The sequence below is a fragment of the Condylostylus longicornis genome, unplaced genomic scaffold (assembly GCF_029603195.1).
Source record: "Condylostylus longicornis isolate FDR11 unplaced genomic scaffold, ASM2960319v2 ptg000006l, whole genome shotgun sequence".
NCBI classification, from domain to species: Eukaryota; Metazoa; Arthropoda; class Insecta; order Diptera; family Dolichopodidae; genus Condylostylus; species Condylostylus longicornis.
The window spans coordinates 1,620,376-1,635,615 of NW_026577975.1; the positions used below are offsets into that span (position 1 = coordinate 1,620,376).

General features: G+C 24.1%; 1 protein-coding gene across 1 annotated transcript in view; it reads right to left on the bottom strand.

Annotated features, from left to right (window-relative positions):
• Positions 1-15,240, bottom strand: part of LOC129618427 (uncharacterized) — a 136,028-nt gene that overhangs the window by 30,520 nt on the left and 90,268 nt on the right. The gene's annotated exons all lie outside the window — the stretch shown is intronic.

Here is a 15,240-nt window from a genome sequence, read left to right on the forward strand (position 1 = left end):
TTGGTTATATTGTATTGAATAGTTTCCGGAGCAACCGCACATTTTAAGTAGCAGTGTTGCTATGTATTATAAAAATTAATTCATTCTCTTATTTGCTACTCTCATTTTTACGAGTCATTCAATTTTACGACTCGTCTATGTTACATCGTTTACAAAATGTCGTCGGTGTCATTAGTTTTCAAATCAAAATTGTGCTTCTTTATAAGCCCTTCCATTTAGCTCTAATTTACTTAGTTCATTTCTGTTTTTTTTTTTTTCATATTAGTATCAAAAACAGCATAGCTTTTATTCACATTTATTCAATTTGATTTTTATTGTTTTTCACCTTCTTTTTTTTCTTTTTTTTTTTGTTCTTTCCCATGCATAATTAAATATTGTTGTACATAGGAATGTACATGAGTATATAGAGTATTTAAATATCTAAATATAAAAAATGAATGCAAAACAAACAAAGAAGGAAAAAAAAATGAGGAACTATAAAGAATATAGCTTTGTAGCCCCCAAGCGTTTTGAACTTTTACAGGGAAGAACAAAAAAAAAAAAACAACAGCAACAGTTTATTGTTTATGAATGATATATTTTGTTGGGTTGATTTACAAGAGGAACTAGGCATTTATGTTAAACAAAGAGGACAAAAAAAAAAAAAGAAACTTAAAATTGCAGTTTTCATAACAAATGAATCGGACACAAAAAATTCAAGCTATTTATACATATATATATGTATATGTATAGAAGTTGGTTATAAGGATTATAAGATACATAAATTATGGAAAAGAGTAAAAATATTTGACATTGACATTTGAGTTAACAACTAAATTTCATGCAAAAAAATAAATCTGTCATTCATTTTTTTGAATTTTATTGTACTGGTTATTTGACGTTGTTGGATTGAAACTTTAAATGCTGTTGTTTGAATGAAACAAGTGCATGCATCAATCTCTCATACTGTCAGCAGCTTCTTTACTCAAAGAAAAGAGCAAAAGTTACCAACGTTTCAAAATAAAAGTTTTTGGTACGAATAAATTTTTAATCAAACTTTCTCGTTTTATTATGGTATAATGCAAACGCTATTACCCTATACTTTAACAAATTAGTGTTAGAACTAACGCTTACAACTAAAATTTTGTCATATTGCCCTATTTCTTTTATTTTGCCCTATTTCCCTGGTATTTGCTAAAATTTTACTATAATTTCTACGGAATTTGAATTGAAATGCTTAGTCTTGAGGTAGAAAATTCTCTACCGTAACAAAATTTACGATAACGAAACAAAAACAGTGAAATTTCATATTTGATCTTGCATAATTTTAGGAGAAATACCTTGTAACAATTGAAATATCATTAAATAGATGAGTTTTTTGAACAAATTTTATGTTTAAACCCAAAAAATTTTGAAATTCGATATTTCAGTATTGATTTTGATTCCAATATAATTGGAATATTACAAAGAAAATGAAATAGAATTACTCATCGATTTAATCTCCACACATAACACAATTATATAATTCTTATATTGATTTCAAGCTCTCTATAATTCTATATGGTAGAAGTAATTAATTCTCCCAGTGACTTGTACTTAGAGTATTATTGCTGTTGATTTTCATTAATTTTGAATTGGTTTCTCAAATAACAACGATTAAAATTCCCGCTGCCATTATTGCTAAAATTATTTTAAACGGAAAAATAAAATCATAATTCACTTCTGAACTAAGTAATAAATTCACAGTTGTATATGTACTTTAAGAATAAATTCATTTATACGTCAACATTTTGGTACCATTTCATGCTGTGTTCTTCCATCACTTTGTAAGTACCCACTCTTATTTCTCTAAGTAATTTCAAAATTTTATATACTAAAAAAGCATAGCCATACTGTATTTAAGATAATTAATTGCAATTCTTAAATTCTCGTTAAAATTTATGAACTTAAATTTATTACAAAGAATCCTAAATTTCAAGAAATTAAGGACTTTTTATAAAAATGATTAAATTCTCTACGTTTATATATAAAATAGTTTATATTTCTTATTTCACTACATGTTCTACATCATATACCCAAAATATTATATCAATATGAACTATGAAGTTTTTTTTATTACTAATTACGCCAAAGGTATTTATATAATATTTACGTAAGTAATATGATGAATTCGCCGAATATCAAATTAACAAAAACATTAATAAAAGTACAAAATCACCTTCAATTAATGTGTTTCATTTAATTTTAACTATACAAGCTATTAGGGGGGATATTTGCTACTTTTATTAAATTTAGCTATTTAATGTAAATGTTCTATAGTTATACATATATAACGTATAACAAATATAGCTACTTAAATAAATTCGATTAAAATCAATGGTTTGTAGAGCAGCATTTTCTCCTTGAACTATTAGAAATACTCTCATTTGTTTCTAAAGAACAATGTGATCTACTTAAATTAACTTTCATTATTATAGCAAAATTATTTAAAAAAAAATAAAATAAAAAATTGCATACTTTTCGGGGCAAACAACTAAAATTCAAAGAAACGTTAATATAATGGTGAAATTTTAATAGTTAAGTAAGAGAGTTAAAATATCTAGAAGCTTTTTAAAATTTCGGACTCCTGGAGCTTACCACTAAGCAAAAAAGGAAAAAAACGATTGGCCATTTTGCCACTTAAATATTTTACTAAAGAAAACTTTAAGGATTCAACAAAATAAGCAATCAAAAAATAGCATTTTTAGGAGTTTAAGGGACTATGATGCCACTAAGAGACTATAATCCTCGTTAAGGCAGTAGTCAAATGATCCCATTGCGAGTTTGGAAGGGTGGCGGGCAGGCTGGGGGAGAAAATGAGGTTCTTGCAATGGTTTTTTTGAATATTTTTCAGCCTTGTATCTTAAAACGAGTAATGAATTTACTGCAAACAGACTCACTTAGGATGGACAGACAGAATAGAATTAATAGAAATAATTTTTCCCAATTTAGTTAAAAAATACTGCTAAAAGTGTATATTTATACCGTTAGGTAATTAATTTAATTATTGTAGATTTTTCTTTTTCTCTTTAAATGTACTCAATTTTTTTGTATAATAAAAAATACCAAAAAAAATTCATGAAAATTACGAAAAACGAAAAAAAATGTCACAGGATCTTAAAGCTTTAATGTTGTAAAAAAAATTTCTTTTTTTTTTTTATTTATTTAATATTGATGAAACAGATGTCATTCAATTCCCTTAAATTTAGGATAATAAAATATTTTTTAATAAATTTGAGATGAGAATAAAAATTAAATTTATTTTTTGTATTTATTTTTAATTTTATGTAAAATGAATTCAATTTCATAAAATATTTGTACTTATGCGTTTTTACTTTTTATTTATTACTCTAGCGGATTTAATGAATTTTTGAGGCTACAAGAGTAATGATTTTCGTTCTTAAACAAATTCTTTATAGTTGTTTCTTTTTTTAATAATAAAAATTTTATGAATTTTATGATGATATTTTCGTTGCTAATTTTTTTGTTACACCGGATTTGGTGCTTATTTCACGCGGTAACTTCTTGAAAAATGTAATTTGCTTTTGAGGATGTGCAGAAAAGAGTACTTGCTCTATATTTGTGACTATATAAGTTTAGTCTTGGTGCATATTTTATTTATTTGTCAATATTGGAAGCTCATATTAAAATTTTCCGAAAATATTAATTTACTTTGAAAAGTTTAGGCAAAGTTTTGTACCATTAGAGATTTTGGTTCGGGTACAGGCTATATTTTATTATATTAAACTCGTTCGGATTCAGATTTTTTTATCTTTTTTCTTATGAGTACTCCCAAAATTACTCATAGTCTAAAATTATTTATATATTTGCAATATCGTAAACCAAAATGAATTTTTGTGGTTCGTTTTTGGGTAGCAGATACTAATTTTTGGATTCTTTTTCAGTTTTATACAAATATTTTACTCCTTTAAAATTATTTCTTTAGCACATATCTTAAAAAGAAATTAGGGAAATTTATTCATCTTAGTTTCACTCTCTAAGTGCGTTCTTTCGCTAAGATTTAAGATAAAAAATTCAAAATTTCCGAAGTCTATGCAATATAATCCTGAATGTATGCAATTACTTACAATTAAATAATTTTAATGGAATAGATAGTTATCTTTTTTTCTAATAATACTTTAATGTTTTTGATTCTAAATTCTTAAACGAATATTTTTTTTACTCATATTATCTAAATAAACTGTGCTGTGTTAAAAACCATTCTATATGGATTATAAGCAGGCCCGGAAACAAAAAATTTCACCAACTTTATGTTCAAAGGCATAGGTTACATGCGTATAACATCATTATATAACAAGAAATCATTAGTTTTAAAAAAACATGGTTCTAATAATTACAAAGAAATTAATTAATTAAATGAACTACTCCAAGAACTCCCGGATATGTATTCGTACACCCACATATAAAAAATTTCCATGCCATTATTAAATTTTTTAAATATTTTTTGTTTTAACAACAACTAGTCATTTATGTTTGGAAAATATGGAAAATTGTAAATAAATCCAAAACATACTAGCTATTATTTCAAATATAATTAGAATTTTCTAAAATAAAATAAATGTTGTAATAATTTTTTTTTGAAAAAGATTTAAAATATGGGTTAGTTCTTTTGTTCCATTAAAATTCTATTTCGTATATCAATGTATAGATGCTTATTGTGAATTTTACATAAATGGAAATTTGATAATTTTTTGAAAATTTATAGAATTTTTAGTTATACATACATACATACAATATGCACCTGGAATTTATGCATAAATTCAAAAACCATACTATGTATATGAAATTTAATACCTTAAAATAAGTATGTGCAAATATTAAAGACCATAAAACTGAGTATAACAGAAAGGAATAATAAATCTTTTGTATATAACTAGAGTATACGTACACAAATCTCATGTTCAGTTTTTCATCCTAAATTTTATTTTTAAGCTGTTATAGTTATGTAGGTACTTTTCTTTACTTATACATATATATGCATATAGTTATAATGTATGTATATATAAAGGATCATGTTATTATAACTTACTTTGTGCATTAATGAAATAAACAAAAAAATGTTTTTGAACGATTTTTTCTACTTAAAAAAACTTAAATTTTTAATTTTTTTTTTAAAGGGATTTAAAATTTTGCTTACATGTACATATACGCAAATGTAGTGGGTGTACTTTTGAAATTTACACTGTGTGCCAACAAGCCAAGTTATTATTAAGCTTTTACGTGAAGAAACTTAGCAGTAATAAATTTTCCGATGAAGTTTTTGATCCAGTTGGTTACAGATCACATCTCTCTTGAGATATCTCTTTATATTTTATTCACTTGATACGAAAAAAAATTTTACATTTTAAGTTCGATTATCTAGACGCGAGATCAAGATGTGCCGACATGTTGTGTAATGTGGAAAATTCGAATACTTGTGGTTAGAAGAAATTCATAAAATTTTACAAACGGATACGTTTGATTTGATAATTAACTATTGTGAACTAATTAGTATTTTAATAAATATTGTGAACGATAAATTTGTTGTCACGCAAATTTTTAACATTCAACACTATAGTTTGTCAAGAAAAATAATAATTTATTCTCATGTCCCCGGTTGAGTATTTTAGTAATAGAATGACTGTATTTATAAAATTCTAGAATATTTCAATTGTAAAGAACTAAAAATTTTTTTTAAAAATTCAAATGTCAAAGTTGTATGTAAAAATTGTCAAAAATTACTGAATAAAAAATGACACTGTCATTGAACTGTCATAACAAAAATTGCCATTAATTTAATAAATTATTCCCTATTGGAAGTAAAACTAACTAAAAAATTCATTCACACTGCATTCTTACTTATTTACTAAATGTATAGATTTACATACTTATTTGCAACAATGTAAATTTTCATATATCCGTATGTACATATGTAAAAACATCTAGGGATGCAGTATATACAAATAATAACATTTTGTTTTGTTGTTGCTGTTAAATGCAATATGAAAACCAAAAACAAAGTGAGTAAATAAAAAATTATGACATCTGCAAGGAATCGGTAACCTAATTAAAAAAAAAATTTCTGTAGTTTAAACATATTTCTTTTATCCCTTTATAATTAAATTTAAAAAATAAAATTTTTTAAGAATTTCAATTTTTTTTTTGTCCTTATTAATTATGTGGAGGAAAATATGAAATTTTTCATACAAAAATTTTCCACCCTCGATTTTTTTAATATTTTTACCAACATACTCACATATAGTATTGCGTAAATACTTTATAAGCTTAAGAGGTCGCTGTAATCGTATAAATGAATATGAAAAAATTTCCCCAGTACCATGTACTCTACATAGAGAGAAAAAATTAATAAAGTTTCCTTTAAAAGAAAAAAACCTTGCAAATAAATTTTAAAAGGAGTTTTTAAAAAAAAAAATTACAAAACTTTTTTTTAACTTTAAATACTAAATTTGTTTTTTTTTTTTGGTTCATTATTCAAAAAGAAAAGTTTTTACTTTTTAGGTTTTTGGAGTTCTTTTTCATTTTTCTGTTTTGCTGTTAAAGCCCTCTAATGTTGTAATATTAAAGAATTTTTTTTTTTTGGAAAAATGTTAATAAGAAAAATATAAAAATTACAAATTCGATTTTAAACGAAAACACATATACAATTGAAAATTATAAGAAATCGGTCATCCTGATAAATTCAATCTTCGGATTGCTTTCATAAAATTTTCGGAAATTGTATTGAAAGCAAACAATATTCTATTCGCCTATTATTCCAATTTTTGCAGAATTTATTACCGTTTTGATCTTAAAATATTCTCAAAATAATAGCAAGAGCTATTATAGAAGATATGAAGTAAAATTGAAATATTCTAACATAACATTATTGCATACTTTTAGGCAACAATTGACTTTATATACGATTGAAATTTTAAAAAAATGTATGTAGAATTGCATTTGAATTTTTTCCAATATTTTCCAACTGGATAGCTAGCTACAAAAGAATTAAATAATATGTAAAAAAAGAAAAATAATTTTTTAGCACATTTTCAATAACGCTTTTTAAAGTCCACCTGTCCGACCATCCGTGCACGTATATGCTTTTTCCCAAACATTCTAACACCTTTCAGATATATACCTAAAATTCTTAACCCACACAAGTAAAAGCTGTCGAACTTGACCATCATTGTACAATATGTTTCACTTAGTTGTTATCCTAAAAGTATGCAATTTTAAATCTTATAATTTTTTTTTAAAGAAAACAACTATGCTTCTTAGCATACCATTTTGTATGATTCCATTTAATTTATTTAACATTAAATTATTAGGAATTTTCGGGTTAAAATTTTAAAAAATTTATTTTCCATTGAAGTAAATTTTAAAGAAGCCTTTTATTTTTTGAGAATTCGCATACAGATAACAAAAAGAGAACGTATGACGTTTGAATTATATTTAGAAATGAACTTTGTTTTAAAATACCACAAAAGTACGTTTTATTAAAATTTTTATAAAGTGGGTACCAAGAAAAAACTCATGATGTATTTTCATTTTCAATGTTCGATTAAAATCATTTAAAATTCCATGAATTATCATTTATTTTTATGTTCTGCAATATAAAACAGATTATTATTATTAATAAAGGAAGAAAATCTTCTATTTTTTTTCAGAAATTATTCAAATTTTTTGTTGATTCATTTGATATTTTCCAGAGAATATCAGAGTTGAAAAGTTAAGGGAATTCGATTAAATTTGGAGTATAACAAGAAAGAAATTGCAGTTTTTCGATTTTTTAAATAAACAAAATTTTTTATGTATTCTTCGGCATTTGAAAAGTTTAACTTTAGAAACAATTTACGTTAGTTTGTTTATTTTGGAAATTCTACGATGATAACCTTGTCTATATAAAAATTTAAATAATGAAAATTTTCAAATTAAATTTGTATAAAATATGTATAAAAAAAACTCAATTATAAAAAGTTTAAGTTTAGTATAACTGAATAATTTTCGACTAGATTTTAAAATTCTAAAATTTTTACCAAATGAAATCAAAAATATTCGATATTCTTTAGTAATATTCAATATACGACCAGATTATTTTCGCATATTAAATGTGTCCTACAAAAATTTTTCGAAAAACCAGAATCCTGATCTAAAAAACAACTGCAAAATTGCTAATCCAATTATCTTTTCTGAAAATTCTCTGTAAATGCAGCGCATCCTTGAATTTAGAATATGAATTCAATTTAATATAAAAATATATAAGAATAAATCGTAGTTTTTAAGTGAATTGGGAACTCTTTATAATTTACTGAACGCTTTTATGTATGAAAATGACCGAAACAGTTTTGTAGTATTTTGTATATTGTAATTTTGCTCTTATTTTACTCATTGCTACTATAAACGTAAAACAAAAAAAAAGTAATTAAATATGTTGAAAAGGGAAAGCAACAAAATTACAAAAAAAAAACCTTATTTTTTTCTTGTTGCTCTCTCAGAATTAACAAAAAATTACAAACCAATTTCTCTTCTTTCATTCATTAATTTTTTTTTGGACTTTAATATTAAATTCTTATGTATTGAATATAAACACATACATGGTATACATATCTATATAAAAGTGTGAGTAAATTCTCGTTTATCCATACACAAACATTCATATAATATGTTTGGAACTAAAGCTTAAATATTCTTAAAGTACTTAAATATTAAATACAATTTTTAATACAAACAGATTTGTATAACACATTTAACATTGTCCATATATATATATATATTTAGTATATAATTTTGATATCAGTTGTTTTAGCTTAAAATATTAAAAGAGAAAAACAAAAATATTCATCTGAAAATTTTTATTTCATATTGTCTTTTGGTTTTAATATTTATTTACTTTTCAGGTGAACCTGATAAAGAAAAATATAACAGAAAAAATCAGAAAAATGAAAATCAAAATTACTTTTATACTCCCCAAGGTATAAAAGGAAAATCCTTTGACAGTAATTATCATAAAAATACAATATTTCTCTCTTTTTCTCCCCTTCTCAATCTCTCAATACGAGTACTTTAGATTAAGAGAGGAGAACAGATGATGCGAACTAGTTACTTTAAAATTTTTAAAAAGAGCGTATAATAGTATAGGTTTTTGTCTTCTTTTCAAATTTACTTTTAGTTTAGTCAGAGAAATTATAGCAAAAATTAAGTATAATCATATTAAATGGAGCGTAATTTTTTAATATTTCTCTTGTAACTCTCTTTATCTCTCTTATAACTCCATTGTATTTGGAGGTTTCTTTCTAATAAATGTTTCAGCTAAGGCCAAATTTTTGAAATTTTGGAAAAAATACGATTTTGTTATACTGCAAACTATTGAAGTTTTCTTATATAAAATGTTCTCATAAAATGATCCAGAATTAATTTTCAAATAAAATGGCCACATTTATAAATATAAATCTCCTAATACATTATGTCTACACGTATATACACATTTATATGGGTAAAAAAAGATAAGAAAATAATATTTTTATCACTATGTTGTCTTAAGGATTAAAGTATATATACCTGATTTTTATATATTAAGTTGTGTCCCAATAATATTTTTATGTAAACATACATACATGTTACATTAATATAAAGACAGACCTGTATACACAATATAGGGATATACTTATATTAGTATCATATCTAAAAGTGTTACATACAGGTACATATAACAATATGAATGCAAACTGTTACAGTGGAACCTGCATATTTATATATTTCCCAACATTTTTTTTGAAATTTAATTTGTTATACTAGAACTTTTTATAAGAATTCACAAAAATGTAAATCTAACGTTTGTTATATTTTAGCATTTTTGTTACATTGTTAATTTTTGTTATATTACCCTCTGTTATATTGTTTAGTATAACAATTAATGTATTGAAATTCAAAATTAATGGTGGAGAATTTGATCGAGATTAAAGAAATTGGAGAATATTGGAGAGTATTGTATAACAGTTCGAATTTTTATAATATAATAAAAAAAAATATATGAAGGAAGCGAATAATTATTAAATATTCAAAAAATATTGAAATAGAATTCCAAAGTCAACTATATCTGATTTTGAGTGTTACGAGTATATCAAAAGGTCTGAAATCTTATATATTTTATGTAGATATTTATTAGTTACCGAATATAATACTATACGTATAGAGTAAACTGATGATGATTTAAACTTAATTTTCATAAAAATTTTTATGACATATACGAGTAATTTATTCTCATACATGTATACGAGTACATTTAAAATCTCAGTAAAAAATCTTTTATAATCCCAAAGGGAACATTCTTATATTTAGTACATATAAGCAAGTCACACCTATATGTAGATGTATGTATGTAGTTATTAATATAATTCAAATAATTTTGTAGAAATTCTAAGAAATATTTTTATATTATCACAATTTTACATACATAAAATCTTAATCTTAAATAATACAGAGTAGAAAAAAAAATTAAGATGAAAAAGGCTTGAAACTTTAATAAAAATATTTTTTTTTATTTTTGCTCTTTTAATATCCTTATATAGAGTCCTTTTTCTTGTATTACTATTATTATAGTTTTATATGTAGTCTTAAGAGATTTTTATCTTTATAAAAAATAATAATAAATAAAATTACTACAGGTGTAAATGCAAAAATATTAACAAAAACAACAAAAAAATACAAAAGAAAAAAAAAAATACAAAGCAAAAAATAAAATGAACATCTTTCTTTAACAGTCTATTAAAGACTTATAAATATGAGAGTTCCTTTTAAGGATATACAATAATCCAAATTACTCCTACAGTAGTTGGGATTAGTTTGGAAATGACACACAATTTTGTATTGTAATTCTGTTATACAAGTGTATAACAGTAAGAAATAGGCTACAAATTCAAATATTGTCTGCATTCCTTTCAAAGGTATAGAAAACTTTAAGCCACTTCCGCAATAATCAAGAGTAGATTCTGTTATACACAAAAATAAAGTATGGGCTTAAAATTGAAAAAATTAACTATTTGGTATTTTTTTTTTTTTTAATTATTTAGAGTGGTCTCTAAAACCTATAACACTCACAAGAACTTACAAGCACTCAAATAACACTCTAAACATATAACACTTCAAACATATAACACTTAACCAATACAAAAGGCTAAGTATAACGCACATTCATTCTGATAGACGGCTAAACGTTAAGGACTGGATTATGTATCACGACTTTTTACTCGCCGAGCGAGAGGAAAGTGAGTATGTATCTTATGATTTTCAAGTGAGAAATTTTTTTCTTCTCGTATCTCGCTTTTTTCAGAATTTGTCTTGGAAGATGACAATTTCAGTTGATATTTTGAGAAAAAATGAATAATTTTATAAGAAATATGGCATTTTCGAATAAAAACAGAAAAATTCCGATTTGAAAGTAAATAAAAATGGTGTTTCAGAAGGCGGGATACATAATTTGGTTCTAAATCTTAATAATTGTATCATTTATTGCTATATAACAGTAATGCAATACAAAACAGCACTTATTTTACAAACTACTCCACAATAGCCTAGAGTCTTATATTTTTCTGAATGGAAAACGCAAAGTGTTGTGTATACCCTCAAAAGGAACGCACCTATAAAACAACGTATGTATAACATTAAAAATAATACACTATTTTTGCTCTTTAAATTATACATTAGAAATTTTATTATAAGGTTATGTAAAGTAGCTTTCCAATGAATTTCATTTAAATAATTGCAAATTAATTTTAATTTAATATAATAATCGTTATTTCTTTAATCATAATAGATATAATACAATATTAATTGAATTTTATATTTAAGTATTTCTTTTGCTTCCTTTTTGTATTTTGAGCTACCAATTACATAATTTATAAGAATAGACGGCAAAGAAACAAAAGAATATAAACAGTTTCATTTTAAATATATATTTTTATACAATGTTAAAATCACTGTTATACACTCCTCTAGGTATTTATAAAATAATAAAGATTATGAGCCCATAATGGTGTGAGTTTTGGGTATATAATCAAAGGATATTTTTAAAAGAAAATCATATATAAGGATTCGATAATATTTTGCTTTGATTTTGTTATTGAAATATTTTAAATTTTTTCTAGAAATATTAATTATTTAAAGGTACAGAAGAATGTAGATAAGGTGCGCGTGTATAACAATATTAAATAAATTGTAGAGTATATAAAATTCAAATATAGCTCAAATACTTTTAGTCTACTTATGGAAATATGAAATTTCTATTTGGAAGCTATAACATTTATCATTTTACGGTAGAAACGAATAAACTGAAATTAATAATTTAATTTTGTGTTGTACTATTAGAGGCAAATATTCCACACTAAAATCGTAAATGAAAATTGTCTCATTTCATTAATCGAACTTACATGAGACTAGGTAGCAGCTTAATGTGTACGTTAGCGAAATTTTTCAATTTTTTACAGGAAATTATGTAAACATAAGAATCAAACTAACAATGATCATAAACATAATAAAATAATATTTTTTGCATATAAATCGTTCGTTGGTATAGGAAGAGGGTTCAGAAAACAATGTATGCAACTTAATTATTTCGGAGCGAGCAAAAAAATTTACAAATATTAAGTATTTGATCGATATATAAAAGTATGTATGGCTTTAAAATTTTTATACATTTATAAATATTAAAGCCACCTACGGGAGTAAATGCCAGTCCCTATTCACTAGTTGAATGCCCATTGTGGCTCTCTCCTCTCCTAAATAAGTACAGACATAGAATGGAAGAACATAGAGTACTCTTCCCAGAACTTGCCTTTTCAATAAATTTGTGTATTTTATAAGGAGAAGCTCTTTAACTACCCAATTTTATATCAAAATGCTAAATTTAAATTGGCCAATATACTAAATTCAGATAAGTGTTATACAATATTCCTTTAAATATACATAAGATAATCTTAATTAAATTAAGGTTTTCAATAATAAATCAAAAATCAATTTAACATAATGACGCGTGTTACTTAATATATAATTCTATATATTTCATAAAATCAAATTTATAAAAATTTTTATGTATATACTCGTAGCTAGCTATATTAGAAATCGTAATAATAAAAATCATCTGATTATCATGGACATTAAAACAAACTGACGACAAAATCAATTAAACAATGGTCACAAAAAAAAAATATATTTTTTTATTCGGAAAATAAAAATAACAAAACCTTAACGAAAATAATAATGGAAAATCGAAAAAACAGAACTAATTTATTCATTGATTTTTTCTTTACTTGGTAGAAAAAAAAAATATTCCTTTTTCAGTTGAAAATCATAATAACAAAGAAAATGTGAAAGGATCATTCACTTTGTTTTGTAACCTTCAACTTAAATTATTAGAATAGAATATAGAAAAGAAAAAGAAATAATAAAAAAAATGAATTATTTGATAGACAGTGTCCATTCTCTTGCTCCTTTTTAACTATATCCTTAAATATATACTTAATATTCTGGTTATATTTTTATTCTCATCAGGATTCTATGTAGTATTTTACAACGCGTATATAAATCACATGAAATTCAAAAGAAAATATTAGAAAAGAAAAATGCAAATATTAAAGGAAATTAAATGTTAAAAAGACACCCTTCTGTAAATTTTGTATTCGAAGGATATTAAATATATTTGTCACTCTGTCTGTAACACTAGGAAAATTCGTTCGATTTAATCATGTCTACCAGTTTATCTATTCGTCTATCCGTTGAAGCGATAATTCAGAACATAAACAGAGTAAAAAAGCTAACCAAATTTTCACAAATAGTTTATTATAGCAAATTCCAGAACCATTTTTAAAATAAATGTAATTTAATTAAAATGCGTTTCATGACGATCAATTGAGTTGGAAATTATTAAACCTACGGGACTGATATTGTGTACGATGAATATTTTATTAGTTTTGGTAAGACTTGTTAAAATTGCACGAGTCTTTATGAATACTTCCACAAAACTTCAATAATTATTTAATTAATTTTCAATTTTTTAAAATATTTAAGTTATACAACATAATTTCAACCATAAATAGCACAGTCACAGTAAATGGCGTACAGTATCACAGTTTTGACAAGGTTAACATATTTTCTTCTCTTAATTTTTTATTATTTTTTTTTTAAAACAAAATATTAAATAACATTTTAGTATGAAAAACCAATTGTAATCAAATCAAGTCTATATTTTAGGCCCATATTTTTCTTCTTCTTACAAATTCAAATTATTCATTACGATTCTTTACGTTTACGTGCATATATGGGTATAGAATAATTTAAACTGTTATATGTACATAATATCAGCTATTACAATACACAATTCACAAATAGACCCCTATCCATTTAAGTGTATTTGCCCCAGTGTGTATAAAAAATGATGAGAGAAAAAAAGAATGACATTTTATTTTGTTTTGGTTTTATTTGGTCCTTTGTATTTGAAATTTTTATTAACTTAACGGTAATGCAGTCAAAAATGAAAAAAATTAAAGAAGGAAAGAAAGAGAAAAACTTATCAATCAAGCCCATAGTATCCTTAAAATTCAAATTTGTCCTTATTATTATTATTTTTACTTTATTATTTTTTGCTTGACCCTAATATTTTAAATGACTTTATTGTGAAGGTCATAGAAAATTTTTGCACGTCGTATTTTTTTTTTTTCATTTTAAAGATGAAAATAACCTTTTTTTCCTCTTCTTCCTTTTTTTTTCATTTTTCTACTTAGTTTCTTCTTTTTTTTGTTCTGCACCAAATTATTAAAGTAGAATAGGGCATACAAGAAATTTGAATAAGTGTAAAGTAAAAAAAGGTAAGAAAAAAACCCGATAATTTAAATATATTGCCTAAGAACGAAAAAAAAAGGATATCTAGTACCAGCAACATTAAAAATTTGTATAAGTGTTATAAATAAAAGAATAAGAAAACCAAAAATTAAATTTGTTAAGGTTTAACACGTAAAACACAATAATTAAATAAAAACAAAAAAAAAAATTGTTAATTGGAAAATATTGCATATAATTAGGCGTACCTAATTTTAATACAAAAATATTTCAATAAATTATGAAGAAAAATTAAAAATTATATTTTTTGTTCTCATTCTCAAGAATTTTTTGAAAAGGGAAGTGTAAGAATTATTCAAGAGTAAATTGAATTAATAATGCAGAAATTGTAGG